Raw genomic sequence first — 12,873 nt, forward strand, 5'->3', positions numbered from 1 at the left:
CCCTATGGAAACTCCTGCCAGGGATCCGTCGATCCCTGTCCCTCCAGAGGGAGTGTCTGACAGCGCGGCTGTCAGTCAACAACCATGGTTCGGTGCGCTAATCAGAGCAGTTACACAGGCCTTCAAGCCTGTTCTCTCTGAGTTAGGTCACAAATCCTTGGCTGTTTCTACCCCTCTGAAGAGAAAAAGAGGAGTTTCGGGCGCGGTGACTTTTCCGAGAGCTAAGTTGACTCCTCGCAACCCTTCGAGGCAGGTTCCTTCACCCCCCCCCCAGACTTTTTCTTCTTCCCTGTCGGATGAGGACTTCCCGTCCTCAGGGGAGTCACGTGAGGTGAGACATTCCCCCATTGCACCAATGAGGGAAACCCCACCTTGCGTTGAAAAGTCTTCCCGGGTAGGGGCTGGAAAGAAATTGCCACCGTCTATGTTAAGAGTCCTACATCCTTCCCAGGAAGGAGTCGAAGGACTCGAAGACAGTACCAAAATCCTCAACAAGACTTAGGATGGAGCCAGCTAGCCACTCGGAGAACGTCCACGAATCTCCCCAAGAAGAGCCTTTGGGGACAGGCGACTTTGCTTCAAGTCCAACATCCGGAGGAGAACTACAAGAGTCAGAGCATGCATTTTGGCAGGTTCTGACTCTTATGAGGGCTCTCAATGGGTTTGCCAACCTAGAGATCCCCCCTCGAGAGGGCAAAGACACGGTCTTGGACCGCGTATTTGGCACTCAAAAACCTTCTAAGGCCAGTGCGGCTCTGCCCTTGTCTTAGGGGGTTAAGAGTACCAGGGACAAGATTGCTGTTCAGCTCTCTGAGTTGTCCTCCTCCAACCGTTCCAGTGCCAGCAACAAGCTTCTCCCACCTCCTCGCGTACAGCAAAAGGGGTACTTCGAGATCTTGGAGGAGCCTTGTTTAGCTCTTCCTCTCCACCATTCATTGGAAGAGCTTACCAGGGAAGTCCCTCTTGAGAGACTCTCCAACCGGCAGGCCTCGTTCTCGGCAACCGAGATTCTTAACCAGGAGAAGGTTGCGAAGTGTGCTGTGCAAGCCACTTCTTCGTGGCTGGATATCTGGTTAGGAACCTTAGGTATCCTGATACGCTCTGAGGACTTCTCTAAAGAACGTACCAGGAAAGCTATGGAGACGTTCCTCCTCTCAGGCACTCGCACGATCGAGTTTCTGGCCCACCAAGTCTCGAACTTGTGGGCAAACACCATCCTGAAACGTCGGGATGCAGTGGCTGAGAGGTTCCATCAGAAGTTCCCTAGCACCGAGATAAATAGGCTTAGGCATTCTTCCTTAAAAGGAACGAACTTTTTTGAACCTAAGGATGTGGAACAGGCCGCTGAGAGGTGGAGGAAGTCCCACCAAGACTCCCTCCTGCATAGGGCTTTGACATCCAAGCCCTATAAGCCTCCAGCACCCCAGCAGTCCCGATCGACCAAGACCACAAAACCGACGGCAGCAGCGAAGACAGTGGTGTCTAAGCCCTTTCCTGTCAAGGACAGGAAAGGCAAAAAGTCCTCCAGAGGAGGTAAGAATCCTAGAGGGAGCAGCCGAGGCTGCAAACGCTAGGATTGGCAGTCCCCCTGCATGTCCACCAGTGGGGGGGATGCCTACAAAGTTGTGCAGACAGGTGGCAGCAACTCGGGGCCGATTCCTGGACGATTTCCGTAATCAGTCAGGGATATCACGTCCCGTTCACAACATCTCTACCTCCCCTGATGACGAATCCAGTGTCATTGAGCTACCTTGCCATGGGATCAGCAAGGAGGCAAGCCCATCGGGCAGAAGTCCAGACCCTGTTGAAGAAGGGCGCTCTCCAAGAGATCCTTGACGGGTCTCCAGGCTTCTTCAGTCGACTCTTTCTTGTAAAGAAGGCGTCTGGAGGCTGGAGACCAGTCATCGACCTCTCGGCTCTGAACAAGTTTGTCAAACAAACTCTGTTCAGCGTGGAGACCGCAGACACGGTCAGGCTAGCAGTGAGACCGCAAGACTTCATGTGTACACTGTATCTGAAAGACGCGTACTTCCAGATCCCAGTCCATCTGTCTTCAAGGAAGTACTTAAGATTCATCCTAGACAACAAGGAGTACCAGTTCAAGGTGCTGTGTTTCAGTCTCTCCATAACACCGCAGGTTTTCACCAGAGTGTTCACCCTAATATCTTCGTGGGCACACAGGATCGGCATCCGTCTCCTCCGTTATCTGGACGACTGGCTGATCCTAGCAGACTCGGTGTCATCCCTTCTTCAACACCGGGACAAACAAACTTCTGGGACTTTGCCAGGATCTGGGGATCATGGTAAATCTTGAAGTCCTCTCTGCTTCCCACTCAAAGACTGGTATATCTAGGCATGGTTATAGACACCAATCTCCACAAAGCCTTCCCATCAGACGACAGGATAGCAAGACTGAGGAAGGTCGCAAGCCCTTTTCTCAGACGAGAAGAACTTCCAGCCCAATTGTGGTTACGTCTCCTCGGTCACCTTTCATCTTTGGCTCGTCTAGTTCCCAACGGTCGCCTCAGGATGAGATCCCTCCAGTGGCGGCTGAAGTCCCGGTGGAATCAAGGTTACGATTCCCCGGACATCATGATCCCTATGGGACCTGCAGAACGGACGGACCTCTAGTGGTGGGTGACAGACGAGAACCTACGAAGAGGAGTGGATCTTCTTGTCCTTCCCCCGGATTTGATGCTGTTTTCGGACGCCTCAAAGAAAGGGTGGGGGGCCCACGTACTGCACCACACGACCTCAGGCCTGTGGTCAGAATCAGAAAAGTTCCTCCATATAAATCTTCTAGAGATGAAGGCCGTCTTTCTGGCCCTTCAACAGTTCCGACAATACCTGGCGAGTCACTCTGTGGTGGTGATGAGCGACAACACCACAGTAGTGGCTTACATCAACAAACAAGGAGGTACCTTTTAGAAGCAGCTATCCCATCTTGCAGTAGAGATACTGAGATGGGCCGAAGTCCACTCGATTCCGCTATCGGCACGTTGCATTCCAGGCAAGAGGAATGTGCTCGCCGACAATCCGAGCAGAGCGTCTCAGATAGTGAGTACCGAGTGGTCTTTGGATCATCTAGTAGCCAACAAAGTCCTGACTTTGGGGGGTTCTCCGAATGTAGATCTGTTCGCAACAGCTCCGAACTTCAATCTTCCGCTGTACTGCTCACCAGTCCCAGATGCCAAGGCTCTCTGGCAAGATGCCTTCCAACAACGGTGGGACAACATCGACGTTTACGCCTTTCCCTCGTTCTGTCTGATGAGGAGGGTGCTCAACAAGACCAGAACTTCGGTCAATCTTTCGATGAACCTCATAGCTCCGGGATGTTGCAAAACAACCCCCACACCCTTGATCACACTAACTGACAAATGTCTCCTCTGCACAAACTTTCCCCTTACTTTATCAACTGGACTCTTGGACAGAAGGAAAATTTAAACAAGACATAACCTTAAAAATATATTCTCAAAAACTAACTCTTAAACTAGAATCAACTGCATCCAAAAACTTAACACTAAATATACAATAAACACCATTCAAATAAACCAAAAAAAACTATCAAAACTTAACATTAACCTCACACCACCAACACCAAAATATGTATGTACATATATATATATTTTATGGACACTAACAGTCGTCCACACACTGCCAACTGTCTTTTGCAGCCCACTACCACAGCTTTATGATCAACAATCCATTGGGTGGCAATTTGCCACAACTGTCTCGGTGATTAGGGTGGTACTTATAATCATCATCATCATCATCATCATCATCATCATCATCATCATCATCATCAATCGAAAGTAAACGGGCCAGGTCATCAACAATAGTCAATCCAAAGAGCAGTCTTAATACAATCTCTTACAGGCCAGGTCGTCAACTAAAGATCGGCATTCAAAAAATAACTCTCCAAAGGAGGAATCACGGCCTGCCAAAAAAAAAAGAAAACACTTACGAACACTCCTAACTAACTTAACTATCGCACTATAATCAAAGATAAATAAAAAATTGTTCCTATCATTCACAATCACGACAAGCAAAGATAAACAAAACTGTACTTACTGTCAAAATAATTAAACACTTCCACGCTGGTCGAAAAATATATAAATCCAGCGTTCACACAACTGACGCTTACAGCAGTCAAATCAAAATAAGCATTCACCCAAGACATTCACCACTGTCGTAACCTAACTAAAACATAAACAAACAATCTCATTTATACCAACAGTCTTTCTCACCACAAACAATTGATACACTAACTACCTCTCTCTCTCTCTCTCTCTCTCTCTCTCTCTCTCTCTCTCTCTCTCTCTCTCTCTCTCAGGGTTTGGCAAAGTAAGGGGGGAAGAATGTGGAGGATTTATTTTTGTTTTTGCCAAATCCTGAGAGAGAGAGAGTCACCCCTATTAAATAGCGTGGTCTGTATATCAGTTACGGAACAAATGACAAATTCGTAGATAATTTGTATTTTCCTAACTATACAAACCTTAGCTATTTAATCAAACTTGCGGGCCAGCCCTATCCCCTTGAAGTCCTACCTCCAAGCAAAGTGAGCTCAAGCACAGCTGTGTGTGAGAGGAGGGGGGGTAGCAAGCTACCCTCCCCCACCTCCGCTAACTAGCTGTGTGGGTAGTAAACCCTCGTTTAAATTTTAATGGCTCGTCATTTTAGCTACACTGAAAGTAATACCCCTATTGAATAGCTAAGGTTTGTATAGTTAGGAAAAATACAAGTTATCTACGAATTTGTCATTTTAGAAAATTTTCACATGCAGGTCATAATGCTTTAGCTGATACCAGACTTCATTAACAGAGTTTTAAAAATCAGCTAAACAAATCAAGGTTATAAATATCATTATGAACAGTTGAGTCTATGATATGTGAAAAGACTCTATATTTTTCATGAGCTATTACATTGAATACAGAGTAAAAAGATATGACATTTATAGTATATATTTAGCAAAGGCTGCACAATAAAAGTTGCTCTCTGCTGTGTCACAGTTTGAATCGCGTTGTGTGGCGATTTTTCTCGGCTACAAAATTTTGTATTAGATTTCAGACTTTCCTATATACATATACCAAGGCACTTCCCCCAATTTTTGGGGGTACCCGACATCAAACAAATGAAACAAAAAAAGGGGACCTCTCCTCTCTACGTTCCTCCCAGCTTGACAAGGGACTCAACCGAGTTCGGCTGGTACTGCTAGGGTGCCACAGCCCACCCTCCCCCGTTATCCACCACAGATGAAGCTTCATAACGCTGAATTCCCTACTGCTGCTACCTCTGCGGTCATCTAAGGCACCGTAGGAAACAGCAGGGCCTACTGGAACTGCGTCACAATCGCTCGCTCTTCATTCCTATTTCTAGCACGCTCTCTTGCCTCTCACATCTATCCTCCTATCACCCAGAGCTTTCTTCAATCCATCCATCCATCCAAACCTTGGCCTTCCTCTCCTGTTGTATGAAATTCACAAATGCCAAACACATGTATAAAGAGAGTTGAGGGTAATAGGCCATAATTATAAAGCATGAATATAATCAATGGGAAATGATTCAGTTAATTTCATGCTCATGACTTGGATGATCAGTGGGGAAAGCAACACAATCAAATCATAACATATACAGTACCAGTATAAGATTGATACAGAAGATAAATTTAGATAATATAAGGGTAAATAAAGTACAGTAAAGTATACCCTTTTGTCTGCCTCACTTATTGACACTAAAAAGTAGTATCATTTTTCTGGCTCAGCATCCTGCACTTCTAAACAAGACCTATTTCTGATAATTTATGTCAAGTAATCCAGTAACAAAATTATTGTTTTTCTCTAACAACCAAATTTTTATATGCAACACAAGCCAACAGCAAATAGGAAGTATTACAGATAAGTGGAAAATTAGGCCAATTATTATTATTTTGAGATACTACCGCGAGAGAGTTAAAAGTTCCTTTGACTGGCCAGATAGTACTACATTGGATCCTTCTCTATGGTTATGGTTCATTTTCCCTTTGCCTACACATATACACCGAATAGTCTGGCCTATTCTTTACACATTCTCCTTTGTCCTCTTACAAATGACAACACTGAGATTACCAAACATTTCATCATTGCTCAAGGAGTTAGCTACTGCACTATAGTTGTTCAGTGGCTACTTTCTTCTTGGTAAGGGTAGAAGAGATTTTAGCTTTGGGAAGCAGCTCTTCTAAGAGAAGGACACTTCAAAATCAAACCATTGTTCTCTAGTCTTTGGTAGTGCCATAGCCTTTATACCATGGTCTTTCACTGTCTTGGGTTAGAGTTCTCTTGCTTGAGGGTACTCTCAGACACATTATTCTATCTCATTTCTCTTCCTCTTGTTTTGTTTAAAGTTTTTATAGTTTATTTAGGAAATATTTATTTTCAATATTAAACTTACCCGATAATCATGCAGCTGTCAACTCCGTTGCCCGACAGAATTCTATGGAGGGATACGCCAGCTATCACAATACTAGAAGGGGGTGTACTTACCAGCGCCACCTGTGGCCAGGTACTCAAGTACTTCTTGTTGACACCTCCTCAATTATTCCTCTGTCGTGCTTCCGGCAAGACGTTCTGGGATACGCTATGTTCTTGGAGTATTTTCACGACTTTGGTGAAGTATTCCTCTTTGATTTCGGCTGTCGCTTTACTGGAAACTTCTATATTAGCTTAGTTAGCTTTTGGAATTAATTTGATTAATTATGGTGACGAAGAGAGTATGAACTCTCTTTCACCTTTAAATGGCCGACCCTTCCCTTAGACGGAAGTGTTGGTGTCTAAGAGAGTATAGACTCTCTTTCTTAATTTTGCTTAACAAAAGTTATAGATTTATTTTATATCTCTCCGCCTCTTATAGGCCTCTTCGATTAACTTCCTTTTTTTATAAACTTATTAAAATTAATTTTTATATTTGTTTATATTCGACCTTCCTAATAGTAGGCGGTCTTTTCTTGGTACCGAAGTTAATTAACATTGAGCCCGTCATTTCGGTTTTACCTGTTAACATATTATGCTATTTTAATGTCTTTGAAAGAATTTCTTTGATAGTCTAGTACTGTTTTCAAAGTTGAACTAACGTTTTGTTTTGTCTCTGCAGTTGTTGACGTTCAGAACGTTCAACTTGCGCTCTATCGTTACGATAGAGAAAGAATTTTCACGGTTTCACGTTGCAGTAAGAGTAACCGTGTCTAGCGTTTTGTTCATTCTTTCTTAACTTAATGGTTTTAATCCTAATAAAGGAACTTTTCATTTTGGGAAATATTTCAGTTTTTTCCTTTAACAATAATATGTTTTAACGATATATATGATTGGGCTCTTCTCTCAGGTTCTAAGTCAAGAGAGAGAGAGAGAGAGAGAGATAGAGACGGAGGGAGAAAGAGGAGGATAAACGTTTCATTCAAGCGAGTAACGTTGTTATCGTTTTTGCTCTTCTCCCTAGTCTCTTTAGGGGAAGAAGGTAAACGTTTCTAGAGTGATCTAGTGTTTAGTCTCTTTCCAGCCACTGAATTATTTATCTTTCATTAGATTTTTCTGTTACATTGTAATTCTGTTTTCGCAATTACTAACTTTTGAGAAAGGATAGAATTGCGTGTTTCAGGTACAAACCACTTAAAGTTTCGAGTTCAGTGAAATAAGTGCAAACAGAAAATCAAAGTGATAAGTGATTAGCGCAAAGTGTGTCAGTGTTGTGCGTGAGGGTACTTCTGTGCGCGCCAGTCGTCCTCCCAGTCCGGGACCTCTTGCAAGCTCCCAAGCCCAGGGGAGAAGCAATGTCGAAGGACAAAAGGGTTCAGCAGGCCTTGATCGGCGCACAGAAGTATCCTCGGTGGTTGTGGGCGTGTCTTACCGAGACCGTCACTCCCACCCGCAGACGATTGAGCCCTTATTTTGCTCGTCTGCAGAAGAAATATAGGGGAGAAAACGCTGGTCTCAGGTCTCAAGACCTCTTAAACGTAAATTCCAGACCTATGCCAGACGTACGAAGTTAGAGTTCAACAACCCGGATGCAGTCATTGGGTTAGCTCTGACTCTCCTCAGTCATCAGTTGAATGCACTCCGCCTAAGAGGAGTAAGGTTCTGCCGCAACAGATCTCTGCTGTTAAGGCTTTACCTCAGCAGACCTTAGTGTCTGCCGACCCCAAGTGGACTCTACTACAGTCCATGCAAGCACAGCTTTCGGACTTGATGCGTGAGTGTCGGGCTGAGAGTGTTGCGCCTCCGCCTCCGCCTACACTCCCTCCGCCTGCGCTCGCTCCGCCTGATCGCAGTACCACCTGCCAGGCGTACGATGTTGAGCCACGTTCTGAGTTTGCTGTTCCCAGTGGTGTTCAGCCTCCGCCTTCCTTAAGGCAACCTTTACAATGGGATCAGGAGGATTATACCTCTCTTCCTCCGCCTCCACTTGCTGCTCCACCAGTGATGCAACACTCGGTTGAGGTACAACAACCTCTCCCGTCCATGAGTCAGTCTCCTCAGCTCTCGCTGCAGCGAGCTCAACCCTCCACAAGGCAAGCACCACAACACCTTAGCCTTGCGCCTCAGGAGCCTCAGCTTGCGAGACATTTACCTTGTTCTGCGCAGCCTCTACCTCATCGCGCTCCGCTCACACCACAGGAACTGGAACTTGCTACTCCGCTTCCGCCAACCGCTCAGCAAGCGCAACCCTTGGGTTCAACCACTCATGCTAGGAGTCAGCCTCCTCCACCCATGCGCCTTCCTTCTGCTTGTCTTTTATTCAGCCTTTGCAGACTGAGCCTCAGGTGTTCCCTCAACAGAGTCTTGAAGAGGAAACCACAACTATTGTTGTTCCAGCTCGTTCTGACTCTGCTGTTCAGCATACCTTACCTCCATTTTCAAACCTTATGATAATGGAGGTTATTTGTATTACTTATAAAAAATATATTTGTATTCCTTGCAATATATTTTTAACAATATCGCAAAATATGGCAAAAATATGAATCATGAGTTATGAATGTAAGGTAAATATTATGTTGATATTAAAACCCCATGCAAGCATGCATAAAGCACTCTAGCACTGGTCATGGAATTTCTGAGAAATGTTAAACGCCATGCACACGCTCTGCTTACCTTACAGCATGCTCTACATACAGCATGCTCTGCTTACAGCATGCTCTGCTTACTACATGCTCTGCATACAGCATGCTCTGCATTCAGCATGCTCTGCATACAACATGCTCTACATTCAGCATGCTCTGCATACAGCATGCTCTGCATACAACATGCTCTGCATACAGCATGCTCTGCATTCAGCATGCTCTGCATACAACATGCTCTGCATACAGCATGCTCTGCATTCAGCATGCTCTGCATACAACATGCTCTACATACAGCATGCTCTGCATACAGCATACTCTGCATACAACATGCTCTGCATACCTTACCGCATGCTTCTCAGTCACACATCTTTGGTTGTTGCCAACTCACTAGACTGTCAAGCAGTTTCATAACGTTGCCTTCTAGTCTGCTGCTTTTGCACCAGTGAACCCTCACTGAGAGAACTTAGCTTTTCTAGGATATAGTCCCTGTAGATGAGAAAGTTCTTTTCTCCCTCCTTCTGATATTCCCTTGAGGACTCTGTCATTTGGAGGGAGCCTTTAGCTGCATAGCCTCTTATGGACTTTTATTTAAGCATAACATGCTTCCAGGGAAGGTAATGGTTCCACTTCAGTCGCTAATCCCGTCTGTTACCACACCTGCTCCCATAGACCTTGAGCTGTGTTGCAAGACATGCAGTCCAAGCTTAGTCCTTGTTAGAGGATTTTTTGTTTACGGAGTCAATGTGTCACGGGGAAGACGTTCAACAACCAACAGAAGTGACTTGTTGTGACGCAGTGCGGCAACCTCAGCAACCCGATAAGGAGTTGTCTGTACGACCCAGACAGTCTAGACAGATTCGGGTTGTCACTGTACTTCCTCGCTTGCCCATGATTGACAGTTCACAGACTGTGCAGCAGTACCATGATCTTGTGTCCGGCTCCGTCAGACGACTGGCTTTTAAGAGCTCCCACAAGTCGTCGCTGTCTGGAGATTTTCATATGGACTATGGATCTGACCAAGGAACTGGGCCTCCTGGTCAATTTTGAGGAGTCTCAGCTCGTCCCATCCCAGACCATTGTCTCCTTGGGTATGGATCTTCAGAGTCGAGCTTTTCGGACTTTTCCGTCGGCCCCAAGGATCTTCCAAGCCCTAGAATGCATCCAGAGCATGCTGAGAAGGAACCGATGCTCAGTCAGGTAGTGGATGAGTCTAACAGGGACACTTTCATCGCTGGCCCTGTTCATCGTGTTAGGGAGACTCCACCTCCCCCCCCCTTCAGTATCATCTAGTTGCTCACTGGATAAAGGACATGACGCTAGAGACGGTCTCAGTTCCTGTTTCCGAAGAGAGGAGGTCTTCTCTCGCGTGGTGTAAGAACAGCTTTCTTCTCAAGGAAGTCTATTTGGCTGTTCAGAAACACGACCGCCGTCTCCTCTCGGACGCATCAGACACGGGCTGGGGTGCGACTTTGGACGGACAAGAATGCTCGGGAACATGGAATCAGGAGCAAAGGACACTTCACATCAATTGCAAGGAGTTGTTGGCGGTTATTCTGGCCTTGATAAACTTCAAGTCCCTCCAGCTTAACAAAGTGGTGGAGGTGGACTCTGACAACACCACAGCCCTGGCTTACATCTTCAAGCAGGGAGGGACTCTTTCGTGGAAGTTGTTCTAGATCGCAAGGGACCTACTCATCTGGTCTAAAGATCGAAAGCTAACTGGTAACGAGGTTCATTCAGGGCGGTATGAATGTCATGGCAGATCACCTCAGACGGAAGGGTCAGGTCATCCCCACAGAGTGGACCCTTCTCAAGAATGTTTGCAGCAGACTTTGGGCCCTGTGGGGTCAGCCAACCATAGATCTGTTCACTACCTCGATAACCTAGAGACTCCTGTTGTATTGTTCTCCGATTCCAGACCCAGCAGCAGTTCACGTGGATGCTTTTCTGCTAGATTGGTTCCATCTCGACCTGTATGCATTCCCGCCGTTCAAGATTGTCAACAGGGTACTTCAGAAGTTCTCCTCTCACAAAGGGACACGGCTGACGTTGGTTGGCTCCGCTCTGGCCCGCGAGAGAATGGTTCTTAGAGGTACTGCAATGGCTGGTCGACATTCCCAGGACTCTTCCTCTAGGAGTGAACCTTCTAAGTCTACCTCACGTAAAGAAGGTACACCCAATCCTCCACGCTCTTCGTCTGACTGCCTTCAGACTTTCGAAAGACTCTCAAGAGCTAGGGGCTTTTCGAAGGAGGCAGCCAGAGCGATTGCCAAAGCAAGGAGAACATCCACTCTCAGTATCTATCAGTCTCAAGGGGAAGTCTTCCGTAGCTGGTACAAGACCAATGCAGTTTCCTCAACCAGTACCACTGTAACCCAGATTGCTGACTTCCTGTTATATCTAAGGAAAGTAAGATCCCTTTCAGCTCCTACGATCAAGGGTTACAGAAGTATGTTGGCAGCGGTTTTCCGCCACAGAGGCTTGGATCTTTCCACCAACAAAGATCTACAGGACCTCCCTAGGTCTTTTGAGACCTCAAAGGAACGTCGGTTGTCCACTCCAGGCTGGAATCTAGACGTGGTCCTAAGGTTCCTTATGTCATCAAGATTTGAACCTCTCCAATCAGCCTCTTTTTAGGACCTCACATTAAAAACTCTTTTCCTCGTGTGCTTGACAACAGCTAAAAGAGTAAGTGAGATCCACGCCTTCAGCAGGATCATTGTTTTCACATCTGAAACGGCTACATGTTCCTTGCAGCTCGGTTTTTGCTAAACGAGCTTCCTTCACGTCCTTGGCCTAAGTCGTTCGAGATCCCAAGCCTGTCCAACTTGGTGGGGAATGATCTGAAGAGAGTACTTTGCCCAGTTAGAGCTCTTAGGTACTATCTAAAAAGGTCTTAACCTTTACAAGGACAATCAGAAGCCTTATAGTGTGCTATCAAGAAACCTTCTTTTCCAAGTTCTAAGAACTCAGTTTCTTACTATTCAGGCTTCTGATTAGAGAAACACATTCTCATCTGAAGGAAGAAGACCTTGCTTTGCTGAAGGTAAGGACACATGAAGTGGGAGCTGTGGCTACTTCAGTGGCCTTCAAACAGAGCCATTCTCTGCAGAGTGTTATGGATGCAACCTATTGGAGAAGCAAGTCAGTGTTCGCATCATTCTATCTCAAAGATGTCCAGTCTCTTTACGAGTACTGCTACACCCTGGGACCATTCGTAGCAACGAATGCAGTAGTAGGCGAGGGCTCAGCCACTACATTCCCATAATCCCATAACCTTTTAACCTTTCTCTTGAATACTTTTTATGGGTTGTACGGTCGGCTAAGAAGCCTTCCACATCCTTGTTGATTTGGCGGGTGGTCAATTCTTTCTTGAGAAGCGCCGAGGTTAAAGGTTGTGATGAGGTCCTTTAGTATGGGTTGCAGCCCTGTATACTTTAGCACCTTTGAGTTGATTCAGCCTCCCAAGAGGAACGCTGCGCTAAGTAAGGAAGACGAACTTAAAAAAGAGGCAGAGTAACGGTTCAATTCGACTTCCTTACCAGGTACTTATTATTTCATTGTTATTTGAGATAACTGTTATATGAAATATGGGATACTTAGCTATCCTTTAATCTTGTACACTGGTTTTCACCCACCCCCCTGGGTGTGAATCAGCTACATGATTATCGGGTAAGTTTAATATTGAAAAATGTTATTTTTATTAGTAAAATAAATTTTTGAATATACTTACCCGATAATCATGATTTAATCGACCCTCCCTTCCTCCCCATAGAGAACCAGTGGAC

The 12,873-nt window shown here is 45.6% G+C and overlaps 1 protein-coding gene across 1 annotated transcript in view; it reads left to right on the forward strand.

Annotated features, from left to right (window-relative positions):
* Window positions 1-12,873, forward strand: part of LOC137660295 (mitotic spindle assembly checkpoint protein MAD1-like) — an 87,381-nt gene that overhangs the window by 37,819 nt on the left and 36,689 nt on the right. The window lies entirely within an intron of this gene.

This window comes from Palaemon carinicauda, chromosome 20 (assembly GCF_036898095.1).
Source record: "Palaemon carinicauda isolate YSFRI2023 chromosome 20, ASM3689809v2, whole genome shotgun sequence".
NCBI classification, from domain to species: Eukaryota; Metazoa; Arthropoda; class Malacostraca; order Decapoda; family Palaemonidae; genus Palaemon; species Palaemon carinicauda.